Source organism: Cnephaeus nilssonii (assembly GCF_951640355.1).
Source record: "Cnephaeus nilssonii genome assembly, chromosome: 2".
In the NCBI taxonomy this organism is placed as follows: domain Eukaryota; kingdom Metazoa; phylum Chordata; class Mammalia; order Chiroptera; family Vespertilionidae; genus Cnephaeus; species Cnephaeus nilssonii.
Window position 1 is genome coordinate 91,533,927 of NC_137073.1, and position 20,045 is coordinate 91,553,971.

At 36.5% G+C, this 20,045-nt stretch overlaps 1 pseudogene across 1 annotated transcript; it reads right to left on the reverse strand.

Annotated features, from left to right (window-relative positions):
- Window positions 1-8,076: 8,076 nt before the first annotated feature.
- LOC307115024 (pre-mRNA-splicing factor SPF27-like) lies at window positions 8,077-8,726 on the reverse strand (annotated as a pseudogene). The gene has a single exon. The product of its transcript is annotated as a pre-mRNA-splicing factor SPF27-like (transcript).
- Between the last annotated feature and the right edge of the window lie 11,319 nt (window positions 8,727-20,045).

Sequence of the window (20,045 nt, forward strand, 5' to 3'; positions counted from 1 at the left end):
GCATTGCCTTAATGTAAGAACTTCATTATACCCACGTTTTGTACTAGAACTCCAACTAATCATACTTTTGTTTTGGAACTTGGATATGTGACATGGGGAGTTCTTTTCTTTCTGTGATATCGAAGATGCAACTTTAATATTTCTCTTTTCTATACAAAGCCACTTATTTCTTTAAAAATCTCCCAGGACAGTTATAGGAGGAACTCATTAGCATAGTCGTTAGGAGGAGAGGAGGCAGAAATAATCTAAGTGCTCTTTGGGAATAGAGTTGGAGCATCTCATAGTGGGCCCAGGATCAAGGCTGCTGTGCACCAAGCCTTAATGGGCGTTTTGGGTACATGGTGGTGATATTGGAACTGGGTGTTTGGGCCATTTGGACATCTGCCTCTGCCTTACAGTATTGCTCTTTTAGCACAAGCTGCTAGCGCTGCCAAATATTTTCCAAGTTTGTATCTGTTCATGGACAGGACTCTGTCTCCTGCTCCTTTATGTTTTGTCTCTCCACACCCTAATATCCTGCTCTGGATACCGCTTTCTCTAGTTTCTGCAACTTGAATCCTTTATGGTCTAGTCCTGAAAATGAATGTCAGAATTGAATCTGGCCCCTAAATCTCTACTGCATCCTTTAAATTCTCTCACAGTTTTCTTATAGCAAATTATGCAGCGTACGTATACAGAAAGATGAAAACGGTGGTAAAGGGGAGAAATTATACAGATCAGACAGACGAAACCCAGAGCACTTACAATTCTTTGCACTCATGTATTTCTTTTCATTCCCATTTTGGATCCCTTCCCTACATTTCATTTCACTTTTGTACGTTGGCAAGCACACAAATTCAGCTGCAGACACTTTTCTCTTTGACCTTAACAAGAATGAATCCCAAATTCCTGTACAAATGAAAGCAGAATTTCCAAATATAGAGGTTGTAGTCAGTGTTGTATACAGAAAGGTATAATGAAATGAGAATAAAAAAGGAGAGAAACAGGAAAGAAGGGTGGGAGAAAAGCTTACAGGATTCATGAAACAAAATTTGAAAGCATATGATAAAGTAATAACTAAGTGATGTTAGCATGCTCTTTATAAGTTAGGTGTCATTTCTTCTGATCTCTGTTATGGCTGCGGAGAAACCCCATCCATCATTAAAACGTCTCACTCTATTATTAAAACAGCATAACGACTTTTCCTCTAGGCAGACAGAATAAAACAAACTGTAACAACTTCGTGCTGTGTCTATACAACACAGAATGAAATGGAAATTTCTCACTCTCCACTTACTTTGATCAATGTGCATGACTAAACGAGGGAGCTGGAACCACATTTTTACTTTGTGGCCTGCAGGGGCCTGCGTGGTTGTCATCTTGATCAAATCAGAACACGAAATGTCCAAGTTTTTCGGGTTGTATTTATTTGGCCCAGTTATATAGTTCAGAAAGATTTCAGCCTTTCTTCAGTTTTTTTTTATTTAAATCATTTTGCCACACAAAATAATATGACACAGGAAAATTGGGTATGTTTGGATGGAAGGAATATAAAGAAATTAACATTATTAAGATGGGGAAGAATTAGAATACTTTGGGAACTTATTTTCTACACATCCAGTGTTTGTTCATTTGGAAAAAAAAAAGAAATGGTTTTAGGTACCTTCCAGGCACTTTTGCAAATACATATAGGAACTATAGTTTTTGTGTGTGTGTGTTTTTTTTCTTTCAGGAAGCTTAAAATACAGAGAGAGGAAGGGAGAGGGAGATGAAATAAGTGACTGCTTACAATCTAATGGGAAGAAATAACGTAGAAGTAATAAGGCCCTATCAGATGAAATGAGAATAGAGTTGGGATTCAGGATGTTTCCCATTGCAGTTAACAATGATAATGATCATGAATACTCACTATGTTCTAGGCCCTGGATAAAGCTCTCTGTAAACATTAACTCATTTAATCTCTAACAGAATTTTGAGAGAGGAACTGTCAATATTTTCATTTCACATATGGGTAAACAGGTTTAGAGAGACCTTTTCCCTAAAATCCCTAAGAAGAAAATAAATTTGAATCTAGGTCTGCCTCATGCTACAGTGAGAAGTCTGAACCTCTAGGCTTTAGTTGATGCTGAGTACAGAGAGTGACCTCTGATTAATCTTCCACTAGGAACTGCAATTCTAAGTGCACACTCTAGGGGCTGCTCATTCATGTAAATAAAGAGTTTCAGACAAGGAAGATTGTTTCAGCAATGTTTACTAAAAAATAAAGCTTCTAATAAGATAATTAATTATCCACTAATAAGGGAATACTTTTTAAAAATCATAGGCATTTTTAAAGGATGTTGAGAAATATTGTAGAGAAGAATCAGGCAATCTGGATTCCAAACCCAGCTCTGCTCTTTCCCTACAGTGCAACCTTGGGGAAGTGGCTAAACTTTTCTGTGACTTTATTTTCTCATCTGTAAAATGGAGATGATAATAAGTGTCTAATTTACTTGTGCAAATGAACGGTGACAATACAAAGAAAACATCAAAAGTGCCTTGCGTGTTAAGTGCTCAATAAATATCAACTACCATTATGTAACGGACATAGTTCAAAGTAAGAGTTACATGTACCTAAAATGGACAAGTTCCCAAAAACATATTTCTGAGCATAAGCAAGCAAGTTGCTGGCAGTTGACACAACACGATAATATTTATAAACTGTACATTTTCATGGTTCAATATCATATATAAGCATATTTGTAAAAAGACATGTTATAAAGGCTTTTCCCTCTGTCTCTCAAAAAAGTACTTCAAAGCATCAATACGGCTATCATAACCATCTAGGTCTTTCCTACTTGTGTTTATACCTATCTGTCAGGGGGGAAATGATGAGTTAGAAAAGAGGAAGGAATATATGCAAAAGTTACACCTTACATTTTGCTTTGACACAAACATGTACATATATGAATATGGATATGCTTTTCTAAAATTGGAGTAAGGCCAAGTTCTGTTATTCCATTGAGAACAAAAATACATTCTGAATAGAATTCAAATGTGCTTCTGTCAAATATGGCTTTTTCCTATTTTCAAACAAATATTGATATCTTTTGCTAATAGGATTTTAAAAAATAATAAGAAAGCATAAATGTATTCCTGTTGCTAAAGTTATGTGCCTCTTTGGGAGATATTTAGATTTTCTTAATTTCCTTAGGATTTCTTAGCATTAGTGGCTATGATGGGCGTTTTTGAGTAATGACACTGCTTCTTTCAATCCCTTCATCTCTGAGGGTATAATCGCTACCATCATTTGTGCTCATTCTGTACCTCCCTCCTTTGGCCTTAGAGTCAGGTCATGTTCTGATCGCTCCTGCAGGGGGGCATGGCCAACCTAGTGCCAGTGATTCTCAAGCCAGGCCAATCATTTTGCTCACACCACCAGTGGCTTCTCAGCAGGTTTGTGAACAGTTCAGATTCTCAGTAAGTGTGGGAAATGAACAACTTCCAGGAATGTCATCAGAAGGTCAGAACACAGATTTCTGGTATCACCTAAACTATTGGTGGTTCAAGCAAATGGACACCCATATCTTTTTGTGGTAAGCAATAAAATATTCTCTTTTCAATTACCTTCAACCTACTTTTCAAACTTTTAAAAGTATATATGTTGACAGAGAATGTGCACAAGCATATTTATACCTATATGTATAAATGAATCTGTGTCATATCCACCTATTATCTATCTATCTATCTATCTATCTATCTATCTATCTATCATCTATCTATCATCTATCTAGTCTATCAAGAATGCCAAGTATAGCATTATTTTAAGGCCGGGAATACATGCATTTTAATTTTAAAAGTGGAGAGTTTATTTTTAAAGGAGAGTTACTCACTCAGTTTTTAAAGGGTACCTTCCATCCAGAAAGTATAGAGCATGTCTGCAAAGTTTAGGACATTGCATTAATAGAAAGTTATTAACCATTTGAGATCCTAGGTAACAAAAGGAGAAAATATTATACCTATATATTTTATTATAATTAATAAAATAAGTGTGCACCAATTTTTCAGTTTACAAAGCTCCATCACATTTATTTTGTATTTTTATCTTTATACAGAAATTTATAAAATTGGCCAATTGCTTTTTATTTTATTAGAGAAAACTGATTATATTTTTCAAAGATAATCAAACATTTAAAATTATATATTTTTTCCCTATGACTGTACTATTTCTGATAAATGAAGAACATTTTAAAATTAAATCACTGCTTATAGTGGTAAGCTACTTTGAGGTTCACATAAATTTGTAAAGAGAACTGTCTTTAGAACAAGAAGGTTTACCTTAATATGTTTTTATCACTAGCTATATAATTTGGGAGTTAGTATAACAACATTATCTTTTATTTAAAATTAACTTTTTAAATCATAGATGTTCTAATCACCTTGGACTATATTTCAAATAACACTTATTTTTTTCTGATTTTTTTCTTATTTTTCTTAGAAAATTTAGAAATTATAGAATAATATAATGTAAGAGTGAATTAGTCAGAATTCTAGAATCCAGAATTTTAAAAATGGTATATTTGGCTTACATATTTCCAGGTTTATATTTTGCTACATTTTTAAAACACAGGTGCTATGCAGTACTCTTTTTACAGCCTTTTTTTCCCCAAATTAAAATATAAGTACTTTTTAGATCTTTGTATGCATATTAAAATATTACTATTGCATGGTGTTTTCTGGTATGCCTGTGTCAAAGTTATTTTATAAACTCCCTATTCTTTTTCATTTAAGTTACTACTACTTTTGCATATAAAGTAGGCTTTTAAACTATTTTTTTTGTTCAGTGCAAAAAAATGTACTTTATATGTGAATTAACTGCTCATGTTTTCTATGAACTCTCTTTTGGGATATTTCATGGAAATATATTCATGGAATATTGATTTATAAGAACTAATTTTATATTGAGGTTATTAGCACTACATCTGCTCTATATGTTACCAATATTTTCCTTAGTTTGTATTTTATCATTAAATGTAATTTTCTCTTTTAAATTTATAAGTTTCAAAAAGTATTAAAATATAGTTTTATTTTTCTGATATTTTCTTTTTTTAGTGCTTAAAAATATCTTTCCCATACTAATATGAGGTGTTTGATACCCTGAGAAAGAGAAAGTTCTCTGGTTTTAACCCATTTTTCACTCCTCCCATAAGTGTACTTCACATTGGAAGTTAAAGGAAGTTAGTTATAGGGAATTTCTATTAAGTATGGAAATAAAATTTGAGAGGGAAATGATGGCATATGCTAAAATAAGGGGATGAGAATCCTTTTTATGAGTGTGTTCTGAAGAATCCAGTTTTGTGATATTTTAGACAAAAAAGTCATTTTTATGCCCAAGTAATGTAGGGTTGTGCAAACCTTCATATCAGCTGATAAAAAAAATATTACTTTCATAGGTTCACACAAGAAGTTCAAGTATTTCATCTCGGCTTGATGTTTAAGCCATTTTCCTGCAAACTGGCAAATTTCTGCCTACAGCAAACTGATGAAAATTCATGGATGTTTTTTTTTCATTCCTCCGGTTAAGAGAGGAATAGTAAAACTTTTGCCTTAGATCAAACTTTTGAATATTTGAGGGGAGGAAAAAACACACACATCGCTTCTCAAATGTGAATACCCAAAGTGAAATGTGGTCGTTTCTTACATTTTTAGATGCCTGGAAGTTTTCCACAAACTTCTATAACAGTCACTCTGCAGGCTTCTGCTATAAATGTTTCAAGAACTATCTAGGGAAATATTCTATTGAGAGGGAACGCAGGGTTATCTAGCAGATAGAGCATGGAATTTAGACTTAGACAACCATCTGAGACCTGCACCTGCCTCTTTCATTGCCTTATGGTGCAGCCCTGTATAAATGATTCAGACTCTCTTTGCTTATATTTTTCCCTGTGGCAATAAAGGGAAATGGCTAAGCATTAGCCCCTTCTCAACAATCAGAGGGTACTATAAAGGTACATATGACATTGTCTATAAAGTGCTATGTCCTATGGTCTTCCAAAATAGTGCAGAGTTGTCAGGCCACAGAGTATAAACATTATAGAATCCAGGTGTGGAGACCTGTATCACCTGCCCCCTCACTTCTGTATTTGGTCAAGGCTCCCTGTAACACATAGTTAACAATAAGTATTGCCAGTTGCTAAAACCTTCAACACTCATCTTTCCTTCAACATCTGGAACATATTAATCTCCCTTTCAAAAACTCAGTGAAGGGAGACAACTCATAACAGCCAATCAATTTGCATCTATTGATTGCCTTAATATGTAGAATGCATTCCACTGAGTATTAGACCTCTGATGAGAATCTATTAGGACATAACGATTTATAAAGCATAATCGCTGTTCTCAAAACACTCGTCATCATGATCTAGTTAAAGGTGAATGTCTGGATTACTAAAAATCATATGAAATTGCCATGTAGCATACAATTGATAGACATAATGATTATAAGCATTTAGAAGAGGAAACGTATAAAGATTTGGGGTGACTCCTTTTCACAGGATTTTAGTTTTTACAAATACAGAAGGAATAATGCAAACACAGAATAATAAAAAAATACGATATTATCCTTGGCAATTGTCATGCTAAAAAAAGTGATTCATTAATATCTCTCTAGCTGTGGTAATTTATTTTACTGTTCTCATTGAATGTAAGCAATTTTGCTCCGTCCTACTGGTTATTTCTCTTATATGCCACGTTTAAGCAATTCTGATGACTGGCTAAAATCCAGTTCAGTCAGTCAATATGGGTGTGTCTTATGAAATTAATTCAGAGTGAAGGAAGGACCATGTGCCGTAAATGGGAAGAGAACTGGATGAGGATCACAGTGATCTCACTCTGAATGACAAACAGTCACTTCACATCTCACAGCATCTGCTGGTTCTTTGGTAAAAGAAGAGGGCTGGGCTGGATTTCATAGGCCAGTTCTAAAATTTTCTGGAAGAAAAAACATGCTGCTTAAAAGTTCTGTATTTCCTTGTGCTGTTGAAAAGCTCATCTTGCTTTTGTATTCTGTCAGGATTCATGATCATTTCTTGTCATTAAAATTAATATCTCAATTTTATTGACCACAGATGCTGCAGGTAGAGGAGAAGCAGATGGTAATACAGTGCTCTCAAAAACATGCTCAATTGTAATTCTTAATTTAATTGTATTTCAACTGGACATTCCAAAACTTTATTAAATTTTTATAGTTAACTCAAGAGAGCTTTGGTCTTGCTTGTAAATACTAACTTACATGCATAGTCTGGTTCTTGGTTTTAGAACTTGTGTGTCAGTGAGCAAGACATCTGTGAAACAGAGTGGAGGCAGGACATCCTTGTTGGGGGTATATTGTCAGATAACTTTATTTCAGAGCATATTGGTAAAAGAGTTCCTGTAACTATGATAGTAGATATCATAAAAGAGATTAACAATGTCAAAATAGTCATTTCAAAGGAAACAGTAATATAGTTTTAAATAAAATATGTCATTTGGTTTATGAGAAAAATTGGAAATTTTAAACGGTGTGTTTCCATGTGTCATGTAGACAGCCCATGAAAAAACAAACTAATTTATTTGTGCTGCATTGCATAAATAATGTGAATGATAGTAAGATATTGGGGCGAGGGATTAGCTTTGTTGAGTGTAGAAGAGAAAATTACTTCTCTAAAAATTTTCTGGAATTTTAAAAAATATGGTTTTAAATAGCTAATATTATAAACTGACAATAAGTAATTGTGTCAAACCCAGCTATTTAACATATTTGGACTATGTTCACTTATTTACATGAGAGAGTTTATTGAAATAAAGTATTAACCATGATCTAGATCAGCACTGTTCAATAGAAATACAATGCAAGTCACATGTACATTTTTATTCTATTTTATTTTTTATCACCACGATGAATTTTTATTTTTATTTTTCTAATGTACAAATATAATACAACAACACACTTTCTATGGTTTCTAAACACTTAGCCACTGGTGATTTCTGGGAGATCCTGTTGTCCTTCATAGTTCAGGTGCCTGATCTTCTGTGAAAGCTCAATTCACCTTCCTTCTGCAACAGAATTAATTCATCTTTTCAGAAGTCTTGTCTGATGTTTTCTTGGCCTCTCCATGTTGCTGCTTCATTTGAAAGACTTCATCTTCTAATTGCACAATAGTCCTTCCAAGCTCATGATTCTTACTGACCAAGGATACCCAATTTGACTCCATTTCTCTTCATTTCCATCCAACTGTGAGTTGTATGTTATTTCACTGACAGTTTAAATCTTGAATACGTCTCCTTAACTTCTGGAGCTCTTTCTGTGCGTGTCCTATCATATGAACATGATTTTCATTATACACTTTGCAAGCATTGCATCCACGCTGTGACATTAGTTCCAGTTTCTCAATCCGAACCGCTTGATGCTCTAACGGGGCCATAGAATTGTTCACACATTCTTGCCATGCACGAATGTCAATTTTGTGACCCGAGGAAGGGCCTGAAATTCATATCATTTCATACTGAGAAATTCAGTTGGATGTCAAGCAGCCAGTCTTTCAAATTCAATTCTAATATGTTGTTTTCCAAAGCAGAATAATCTTGGGCTGTTAGGTTGCTCAAATAATTTTTAGTAGGTTGGCATCTGTGCGTTTCCTCCTCCACCTGCACAGCAGCTGCACACCAGGCACATTATAACCTTGGTCAAAATAGGCAGCACATCCGCATCCTCTGCAGCCACCAACCATGGCTCCATTCTGAAGTTCACCTGACTTTTCTGAATCTGCACTGGCTCAGGCCCGTGTCATTATACATGCCTGTGCAATTTTAAGTTTTGTAGTTTTCACACTAACCAATGTAGAAAAGACACAGGTAAATTTTATTTTTGTAATTTTATTTGACACAATATAGGTATAATATTATTATTTCAACATAAAATTTGAGACTGTAATTTTTTTTTTTTTACTAAGCCTCCAAAATTCAGTGCGTAGTTTACTTACAGTACAATTCAGTTTGGACAAACTACGTTTCAAGTGTATAATAGCCACCTGTGGCTAGTGACTACAGTATTGGCAGCCTGGGTGTGGATGGTAGGGTACAATAGTAAATAACACAGGCATGGCCACTAACTTCAGAGACTTTATAGTCTATTATGGAAAACAGACTTGAACAGTAGATCAAATTGTAAAATTTTACACTTCTTGCAGTTGTTACAAAGCATGTCATGAAATTAATATTGTTGAAGATATGTCTCCATTTAATGTATTTCCATTTTACATATGTTCTCTCTAGGGGTGAGATTGTTCTTGGCACTTTTTAGAAAATGAATTCTAAATTAGCATTATTTTGTAGTCTATCAATATTTTTTTTTATTCGTGCTTCCAATTTTTTCCTATATCAATATTACACTGTAAGTTTGAAGGTAAAGACTCATGAGACAGGAGCATGATAATCCCTCACTGTCATTATACATTGTTAAAAAATAAAGTAGTTAGGTACAACATTTTTTAAAAGTCAGAGAAAACTTTATCTAGGATGAGAGAAAATTCAATATTTTTCTATGCATGTTCTATAGCTTTACAATTTCTTTAATTTCTGCTGACATATGTTTTCAAAGGCATTCTGCTAAGGTTATAGACCTCTGGGTTTATTATAAAAGTAGTGTATTTCTTATGAAATCTTGCATTTATACCTAATTTATACATAAAAGCTGGTGCGAAGAAAGTACTTAGGCATTCAAATGTTAAGAGTATAGAACAATTAAAAATGTGAGGAGGATAGTTTATGCATGACATGAACTCAGTGTTGTTTAAAGATTTACCTTAACTGATTCCATATAGTCCAGGCTGAATTGTGAATGGAGCTGAAGATAGTTATCTATTTTCTGAGTTTTGAAGAATGCCAAAAAGCACAGATGAACCAGAAGTTTAATTTTCACTCATCTAGCTAAAAATGTATATTTTCTCATGTTGCTTCCTAACTAGAATTGCTATGGTTGTTTAGACAGAGAAGATTATAGGGACTAGGAGAGCCAGCTCCATGAGAACTTCCCTTAGCTGGAACTTAATGACAGGATTTTTTCAGGAAGAAGTAGGCAGGTCTTTCTCACTTGGAAAAGGAACATAAATAAAGTATGAGAGTTGAAATTGACAAGAGTTGTTGGGAGAATAAAGCAGATGGCTTTGGTTTGAGAAATCACAGTGGAAGTTAGAAGAAAAAAAAAAGGATGAGCAATCTAAGGCTAATTAATAGAGACTTAGAATCTTAAACTTGATCCAATGAGTGATATGGTACCAATGTAGTTTTAAATCAGGGAAGTGGAATAATGAAAATGGCATTTTGGAAGATTCATCTCACAGAAGTGACAGGAGTGATGTAAAGCAGCTAAAGGGAAATATCAAGGAGGTTGGGTTGAGTGACCAGATCCAATAATAGATTTGAAGTTTTAAAACAAGCCTTTTTAAAAACGGGAGATTCATGCTTTTTTTGACAGCATAGGAGATGAGCTGGTAAAAAGGGCAAGTAAGAGAAGACTGAGGGAAAAATAGAATAAATGTAGGATTAAATTTATTCAGAAAGTAGGCTCTAACAGGATTCAGGGCACTGGTTGTGGAGTGGGATGGACAAAAAAAGAAGGAAAGACAATTCTTCTGCTGATAGTACAGTATACTAGTAAGGCAGTCATATTTTAAACTATAGAGGTGAGTATTTTCAAGTTTCTCTGTCCAGCATACAATATAGTAGGGTATATTTTATATTATTCTTAGACCTCATTCTTCAGAGCTAAACTAAATTGAAAGTTGGTTGAAAAATTACTAACTGAACTATGGTGATTCTTCCATCTCCTTTCTAAAAGCATACATATTTTAGTTTGAATTATTTAGGAAGTTATACAACAAAACTGGGTTTATGTTTGACTTATTTTGACATATGGCTTACATTTTGAAAACTTTGCCTTAGGATGGTATTGGATAAAATTATAATGATAAAATTTGGCATATCAAAAGCATCATCACACAATTGAAAGCAGTAATAGTCTTTATAAATAATGTGATTACTTGTACAGAAAAACAATAAATTTTTGTTGACTACCAGGTACTAAGCCCATTGAGGGTATTGGGTATAAATATGTGAACCAAAAAATAAATAAGAAAGAAAAACTGTCCTCTCTAGAGTCATTAAACAAATAAACAAATATGTATATACTAGAGGCCCAGTGCATGAAATTCATGCATGGGTGGGGTCCCCTCAACCCAGCCTGTACCCTCTCCAATCTGGGACCTCTTGGGGGATGTCTGACTGCCAGTTTAGGCCCGATCCCTAGGGCAGTCGGACATCCTTCTCACAATCCTGGACCTCTGGCTCCTAATCACTTACCTGCCTGCCAGCCTGGTTGCCCCTAACTGCCCCTGCTGCCAGCCAGGTTGCCCCCAACTGCCCCTTCTCTGCTAGCCTGATTGCTCCTAACTGACCCCTCTGCTGGCCTGGTTGGCCCCAACTGCCCCCACCCCCCGCTGCGACTGCCTGGTTGCCCCATCCAGCCTGCTTGTTCAGTCGTGTGGTCATCCCTCACTAACCCCCCTGCCAGCATGGTCATAGGCAGCCATCTTGTGAAGGTGTAACAGTCAATTTGCATATCACCTCTTTATTATATAGGATTTATACATTTTGAAAAGTACTTGTTATGAATTGAATTGTATCTTCCCAAAATCCATATGTTCAAATCGTAACCCCAGTACCTCATAATGTGATCTTATTTGGAAATAGGTTTCTTGAAGATGCAATTAGCTAATTTAAGATAAGGGTAAAATGGAGTAGGGGGAGCCCTGAATCCAATATAACTGCTATCCTTATAAAATGGGAAATTTGGATATAAACATGAGCACAGGGAGAACACCATGTGAAGATGAAGGCAGACATCAGTGCAATGTTTTGATAAGTCAGAAATACCAACAATTGCTAACAAACTACCAGAAGTTAGAAGAAAGGCATGGAACAGATTCTTCCTCTCAGATCTCAGATCTCCAAAGAATCCAGCTCAGCTGACACCTTGATCTTGGACTTCTAGCCTTCAGTACTATGGAACAATACATTTCTGTTGTGTAAGTCACCCAGTTTTTGTGGTATTTTGTTATGGCTGCCATAGCAAAATAATAGAGTTCTGTAAAGGAGGCTCACTGGTGACACTGAGAGCGTATAAGGGGATGGAGTTTAGTTTAGATTGGATGGAGTATGGAAACCCCTTTGAGGAATTTACATTTTGTCTGATACCTGAAAAATGAGAATGAGCCAGCCCTGTGAAGTGTTGGAGGAAGAGTGATCTGGGGAGAAGAAAGAGTATGTGCAAAGGTCCTGAAGTGGGAAAGAACTTGGCAACAGTAAGGAACTGAAAAAAAGTCCAGTGTGTCAGGAGCACAGCCAATGATGGCCTAAGATGAAACTAGATAGATCTTGTCCAGGAATTTAAATTTTATTCTAAGAGCAATGAGGAGACTTTTATGGGCTTAAATCAAGTAGTGATATGCTCCAACTTACATTTTAAAATAAATTTCTAACTACTATGCAGAGAATAGTATAGAGAGGAAAGTGGAAAACTTAATTAGAAAATAGCAGCATCAGTCCAGGTATTCAGGCTTGGAATAAGCAAGCTGTGGTAGCAGAATATATATAACTAGAGGCCCGGTGCCGGTGCACAAAAATTCGTGCACTCAGAGGGGGGGGTCCCTCAGCTTGGCCTGTGCCCTCTTGCAGACGGGGAGCCCTTGGGAGATGTCCAACTGATAGCTTAGGCCCGCTCCCCACAGAGAGCTGGCTTAAGCCACAGTCTGGCCTCACTCTGGGGAATGTGACCGGCGGGCTGATCCAGGGATGGTGCAGGCTGGCAAGTGCCCAGCCCCACCCCCCCATCGCCCCTCTGCCAGCACCCGTCGCTGCCGCACCCGTCGCTGCCGCACCCCCCTGTCCCTCCCAGATCTCTGTCCCCTCCTTCTGCCCGCTTTCACCCACCTTGACTGGCCTGGCACCGCCCGCTCGCTGGCCCCGCCCTCTGCCAACTGGTCGTCCCGCCATTTGGTTGATTTGCATATTAGACTTTTATTATATAGGATTTTTAGAAAATGTTTCATATTGGGAGTTAGAGAAAATGCATCATTAAGAATTACTCTTAGGTTTTTCTCTTGAGCTATTGGGCGTTTCTTATTGAGATATTATTTATTGAGGTGGAAAGGATGGGGGAGGGCAGATGGGGTAGAATAGAACAAGAGTTCAATTCTGGATTTGCTAAACCTGATATGTCTGTGAGATAGCAAAGTAGAGATGTTGAATGGGAACTTTTATGGGCCAAAGAAAGTCTGAGGAGGATGCAGAGAAATGAAAGTTGAGTAAGTTGTGCTGTGCCATATTGAGCACTAATAGCACAGCTGAAGTCTCATGATTCCCAGGTCTATGTCCTTGCAACCTCATGCAAATGCCTAGTCAATGACATTATAGTGTCATTCAATTAGATATGAGGAGGGTACTTTCATGGGTCATATTGAGAATTAATGTATGAGCAGCACTATAGCAAAAAAGACATAGATGGCTGACCATTAGTGACACAGTATCAAGAGCACAGACATAAGATACATGAGGCTGGAAATTTACTTTTAGCCTTCCCACTTATTATTTTAATTGTGCCTCAGAAAAATGAATTCATAGTGTCAGAAGACCTCTAAGATACCTATTAGTTTAAAAATTTGACAACTTCCCAGAAATTGCACTTCTGGGTATATAGCTTGATAATATCTTACACAGGTGTACAAGGAGATATGTACAAGGATCCTCACTAAAAACATTGTTTAAAACAGCCAATTTAAAGGAACTTAAGCATCCACCAAAATAAAGAAATAAAATATACTATATTTAAATGACAGAATAATATTTAGTTTTTTTAAAAAATGAACTAGGTCTATGTGCATGTATAAAGATCACAAAAATAGAATGTTGAAAGCCAAGAAAATGTAGGTCTTAATACTGTAAATAGTTTACCTTTTTGTGGAAGCACATGTATGTAAAAATACTAAAAGTAGATAGGAAGGCTACAGTCTGGTTAATTATTGGAATGGGGAAGGAAACAAGGCTAGTGATGAGCTATATAGAAAGCTTCAAGCTAATGTTCTCTATAAAATTATATTTGAACTGTGTATAACAGGATTAAAAGGAGTTTGTTATTATTTTAATATTTTTTATTAAATTAACTGTCTGACTCCATAAGTATGTTAAAATCAATTATTTTCATTTTAACATAGAGAATAAGTCTCATTTCAATAAATTGTATATTTAATATCACATTAATTTTTTAAGCTTAAAGAAATCATTGTACAACTTATACATTTTTTTTCCTTTTTCCTTTATCAATTTTCACTTAAATTTACTTAAACTGTGAAGTGAGTGCCTTGGTTGTGTTAGGCACTTTCCCATCCATAGCTACTTTAGACAATAACTTTCTAAAGAAGGCACTGTAAGTCCTATTTTACAAACAACTAGTTTGATATTCCCAGAAGTTAAAACACCCAAAGTAACATAGCTGGTAAAAAGAAGAGATAAAGTTTGAAACACCGTTGTTTTACTCTGTCCTGTTTTTTTAAAGATATATTTTATTAATTTTTTACAGAGAGAAACGGAGAGGGATAGAGAGTTAGAAACATCGATCAGTTGCCTCCTGCACACTCCCTACTGGGTATGTGCCCGCAACCAAGGTACATGCCCTTGACTGGAACCGAAACTGGGACCCTTGAGTCCGCAGGCCGACGCTCTATCCACTGAGCCAAACCGGTTAGGGCTGTCCTGTTCTTTCTATGACACAGTGACTGTATACTTTCAGACTGGAAACACTCCGTATCTAACTGTCCTGATTCCTTACAGTTGGCGTTCCATTGAGTTCACATATAGTTTAAATATACTGAACACAGCAGTCACATGCTTTGCATTTAAATTCTGTAAAAACTCTGGAAATACATATTAGTAAATGAAGGGAAATAAGTAACATTAGGAATTCCATCTTGTTAATGGAATTATTCTTGTTAATCAGAGAAAAAGCTATTTTCCATGTTATACTCGGGTTCATTTTTTTCTGGGTATCTTTATAGCTATTACAATCCTGTTCCTCTTTTTGTAGACTTAATAGTGTGTTGTTATTTTTTATGTTAAAATGGACAAAGATTTTACTGTATTTAGAACAGCAACAGAAGTGTTTCGCTATTATGGAGTGTGCCACTTCACTGGTTCAATTTCTAAAAGATAAAAAAGTATATAAGATAACTTCAAGAGAAAAAACCTACAACAGATATATTTGACAGGAGGCTCACACATGTTTCTTTACAGTCATCTAAGTGTTTGTTTCTTTCTTGTCTCCTCAGCCAATTGTCCCTGTTCCTCATCTTACAGTTTTTGTTATACTTGAGTGATGAGCTCAAAGCATGAAAAGCTGTTGTTTTCTATCTTTATTAATGTTTTCCAACTCATTTCCCTGTTTGCCTGCTGACAACCTGCCAAAATCACCCTCTGGTGAATTGTAGAAAGATTGGGGTGGCAGTCAGGGGACCCACAATGTGTTGCAGATAATTAGTAGATCAGATCTTTGTCATAGCAGATATTTGGCTACCCACACGTCTCTATTTTTAAGCCTCTTGTGTTACACAATGTGTATTCACTGTCTGTTTTAGTGTGAAGAGCACATCTCTGAGTTGTATATAACAGAGCTGAGTTGAATGAGAAATTCCATTACTCTTTTGTTGTTTTGTACTGTCACTGGTTAACACATGAGATATACATATTTGAAGACTAATTGAAGCCACCATGGGCTTTTCAGCAGCTTTAGAAAGGGGAGTTACCTATGTTGCTACTTACTGAAGTAATCCAACCAACAGAGTCTTTGTTTTCCAGTAAAGGCAGAAAACAAACATCTCTTTAGATGACCACATTTGTTGTCATGCTAATTAGTTCAGATAAATTTGATTGGCAAGAATAGGGGATCAGCAGATTAGTTCTTGAGTTGCACAAATAGAAAAGCTTTTTTAGTGTAAGATAAGAAGTGATAAATTGAGGTAAAAAGAACTGATGATGAAGATGCCAAGGTTATCAGTGGACTTTCACCAGAATTGATCACATAATTATTATCTGGTAATGAATTATTATCTGGTGACATGTTCCCTTTAAAGTACTGATGATACAGCCTCTATGTGTACATGTAGGGTGTGTGTGTGTGTGTTATATTCAACAGATACACTCAAAACTTGTCCCCTTCCATTCTTTGCTTACTTCTTGTGCCAACCTGTGTTTCAATGTCAAAGCAAATTTATCAGTTTATAGTGTCAATAATCTCAAGGTATGACACATAATCCTGTCTAATGAAAGAGAAACATGTAAATTGACTGTACCTCCACTACGCCCACCAGCCACGCCCACCAGCCAATCAAAAGTGAGTATGCAAATTAACCCAACCAAGATGGTGTTTAATTTGCATATCCAGGTGCAGAGCGAAGACTGAAGATAGCATAGAAGGAAGCCAAATGCTGCAGAAGGGAGCAAGCGGGGCAGCGGAGAAGGGAGGGAAGCAGGCTGGGTGGCAGAGACCGCCGCAGGAAGCCCTATTCTTGCAGGAATCTTCCTGCAACGGGCCTCTAGTCTATATATATAAAAGGCTAATATGCTAAGGGTCCCTCTGATCTTCTGACTGGTCACTGGGACACGCATTGACCATCAGGGGGCATACACTCAATGCAGGAGCTGCTGTGACCCACACTGGCCATTTTCAAAGAAACTGTACCACGGACCTGGTGCCAACAAAGCAACACTCAGCTTCCCCCAAGTGGGACACAGGCCCCACCACCATCCCGGAGTGACATCCCACCAAATCGCAGCCAATGCTGCTGAGACCCCATGGCGCAAAAGGCGGCCCACAGCCCAGCCCAGCCTGGAAACAGTGGCTGTGGGCACTGGGTAATGATGTCACATAGCAATGCTTGGCTTCCTCTCCCTAGTGATGAGCCTCCTTTCAATTTCTTCAGCCCAGGAACATGACTTTCTTTATAGCTACTTTAACCAAATGTCTGTGAAGTGTTTTCACGTGCCTCATCTCATTTGATCCTCACAGAAGTCCTGGAGTAGGTAGATAGGAGACTCAGTAGAATCTTATTTTCTTCTCATTAGCCAGAAAATGGAGATTTAGAAAGTTTAGAAACTTGACCCGACTGAAAAGAAGTAAGAAATGGTGTATCTTGAAAATTACTTCAGGTTTTCTCACTCTGCAGAATATAGTCAAACACTGCTGCAGTTAAATATTTTACCCTTTGTTCTCCCTGCATGATCTACAATAATAATCTGCTTCATGTTGATATTTACTGCTGTGTTGCTGACAGTTAGCTGAAAGAGAAGTTGGGGTGCTTCACTGGGCTGGAAAAAGTTTAGCTAAATCAGAAAGCAGGTCTAATTAAGCAATTTTATCTATCTATCTATCTATCTATCTATCTATCTATCTATCTATAATGTTCTTGGCTGGTACCATTTGCACATGTGTGTTTCCATCTGTGAATTTGGTTGACATTTCTATTATAGAGAGAGGGTGAGTAGTGATATTAAAATATTTCTTCTAATTAATTTTCTTTCAATGTGCACGGATTCGTGCACCAGGCCTCTAGTCATAATATAATGGACTGGTTACCATAACATTATAATCAGAAATGACTCATTCTTAAATGAGTAATAATACCAAAGTCAGTCTTAAAGTCTGAAAAAAAGCAGGAAAGTTCATGGTTCCTCCTCTATTTAAGATGGTTAACTTGGAGAAGTTATACAAACTTTAAAAGTTGTAGATTCTTTATAAGTTATAAAATGTGCACAAAAATCTTGTTTTCCTGGTAAGATTCTTATCATGGGTAATTCAATTGATTTAGGTAAAACTCCTTTGAAATTCTTAGATGATCTATAGGTATAAGGCATTATTAGTAATAATCTAACTAGTGACCCTGGCTTCTTTCCTAAATCAGCATTCATTCATTTTCCAAAAGTCAATAGATGCCCACTATATTTCAAGTATGTAGTCTTCTAAGTATAGTCAAGCCTAATTTCTTGAATATCTCCCATCTCCAATAATTCAGTTCTGGACCAAGTTGTTCACAGAAAAATTGTCTCGGTTGTTGACCAAAATTCCGGTTTTTGACCTGACAACCTTTCATGCTGATACTTCAGCATGACAAAAAGCATCTCTCAGGCAACAAAGGAGAGAATGCCTTTGTTGCTGATGAAATCCAAGATTAGCACAATTTTAAAACATAAAGAGTGCTAATGTTGCTAAGGGTGTGAAAGTGCTCCCAACACAAGAATCACAGGTAATTAAATAGGTAGAAAAACTGTTGTTGATTGGATAAAGGAAAAACACTTAGCTGGTGATAGCATTTTGGAGGCAGTGATATATGAAAAATTCGTTTAAGGTTAGTAGGGGGTGATTTGATAAATTTAAGTAAATAAGTGTTCATTTATAGATTAAATGGTACATTAGACATGTACTGCATATAAGAAAGGTTAAAACAGGGAATCATTTGAGGGTCTGGAACAGATTAATTCAATTTACATTATTTCTAATGGGAAAAATGATTTGGAAATAAAATCATATGTGTCCACCTTCATGGAGTAACATTCAATTTTAAACTGCATATATTCTTACATACACATAAGTAAACAGAAAGTGAGTATATCTACCCTAATGTTAAGAATAGTAATCTTAGGTGGTGAGCTTATAGATGACTTTTATTTCTTTCTTTAATTTTTACATAGTCTCTAAAAATTCTCAACTGAACATGTTATCAGCTTTGCAATAAAAAGGAAGTTTTGTTTTAGAACAGATGCATTTATGCTTTCACCATTCTGTGCTGGCTGAAGCTAGTTAATCTGAAAACTATTCCACCTTGAAGTGTTAATGAGCTAATAAGTCATTTCAGGGTGAGTTACTTTTCAAAACTGCTGAAATCATGCCTCTGCCTATACTTGCACTCTATCTATGAGTAGGGAAGACTTCAACATATTAGGTTACAGTGGCTGTGACCTAATGTAAGGAAACTTACTCAAATATGCTTGCTGTCTACACAAATTCTAATAAACATCTAATTAATAGATATAGCCTCTATTTATTAAGTTGGTGTAGGAGTCACCAGACAGCCAAAGCCACTTAGAGTGTGAAAGGCCTTGTTAGTATGCTGGAATGTCCAAGGCCACTCTTCACCTAGGCCAAGATACCATAAGCAGGTGTAAGGATATAAGCACAACAATCCCATAGTATACTGTGCATATGTGCCTTTCTGTAGCCAAAATATGATTGATGTTACTGTTGGTACAAAGCCTTCTTTGTCTGTAGAATAATATACAAGTTACTCACCAGCCAGTGGGCTAGAAGAGAAAAAGAGAGGAGAGCTCAGACTGAGCTGAGAGCTGGTACTGCTATGATGTAAGGCTAAGAGCTCATAGAGAGCTCAGATATAGCTACCATGTTAACCAGCCAGTGTGCTGGGCAGGGGAGACAGGAGTTGCTGCTGAGCCAGAGAGCTCAGGTGCTGCTACTATGGGAGTCAGTAAGTCTAGGGGGCAGCGTGTGGCTGCTCAGATAATAACTGTGGGTACACAAACTGCTACTACTATGTGGGAAAGATATGTATTTACCTGCCTGTGTACGGCTGCCTGATTGGGACACTGTTATGAAGAACTGTTTTTTTTCCTGATATTTATATGGCCACTGGGATCTCCAATTAAAAACTTATTCTTATACACCCACAACCTTTCCATCTAAGACCTGGCGTCCAAGAAGTTCCAGTCTCTAGGCAGAGGGGCTTGGACCGAATAGTTAGTGTAGCAAGTAGGGTTTGAGAAGGAACCTACTCTGGCGTAGTCAAGAAGAATTTAGCAGAATATATGAACTCAGAGCTGCAGTCCTGAGCAGAGCTCTTGCTGTCTCTGACAGTTGGTAACTACCTTTTGAGTCTACTTGTTTGTCTATATGAGGCCTCAATAGAACATGGCTTAGTCTTTCATAAGGTAGC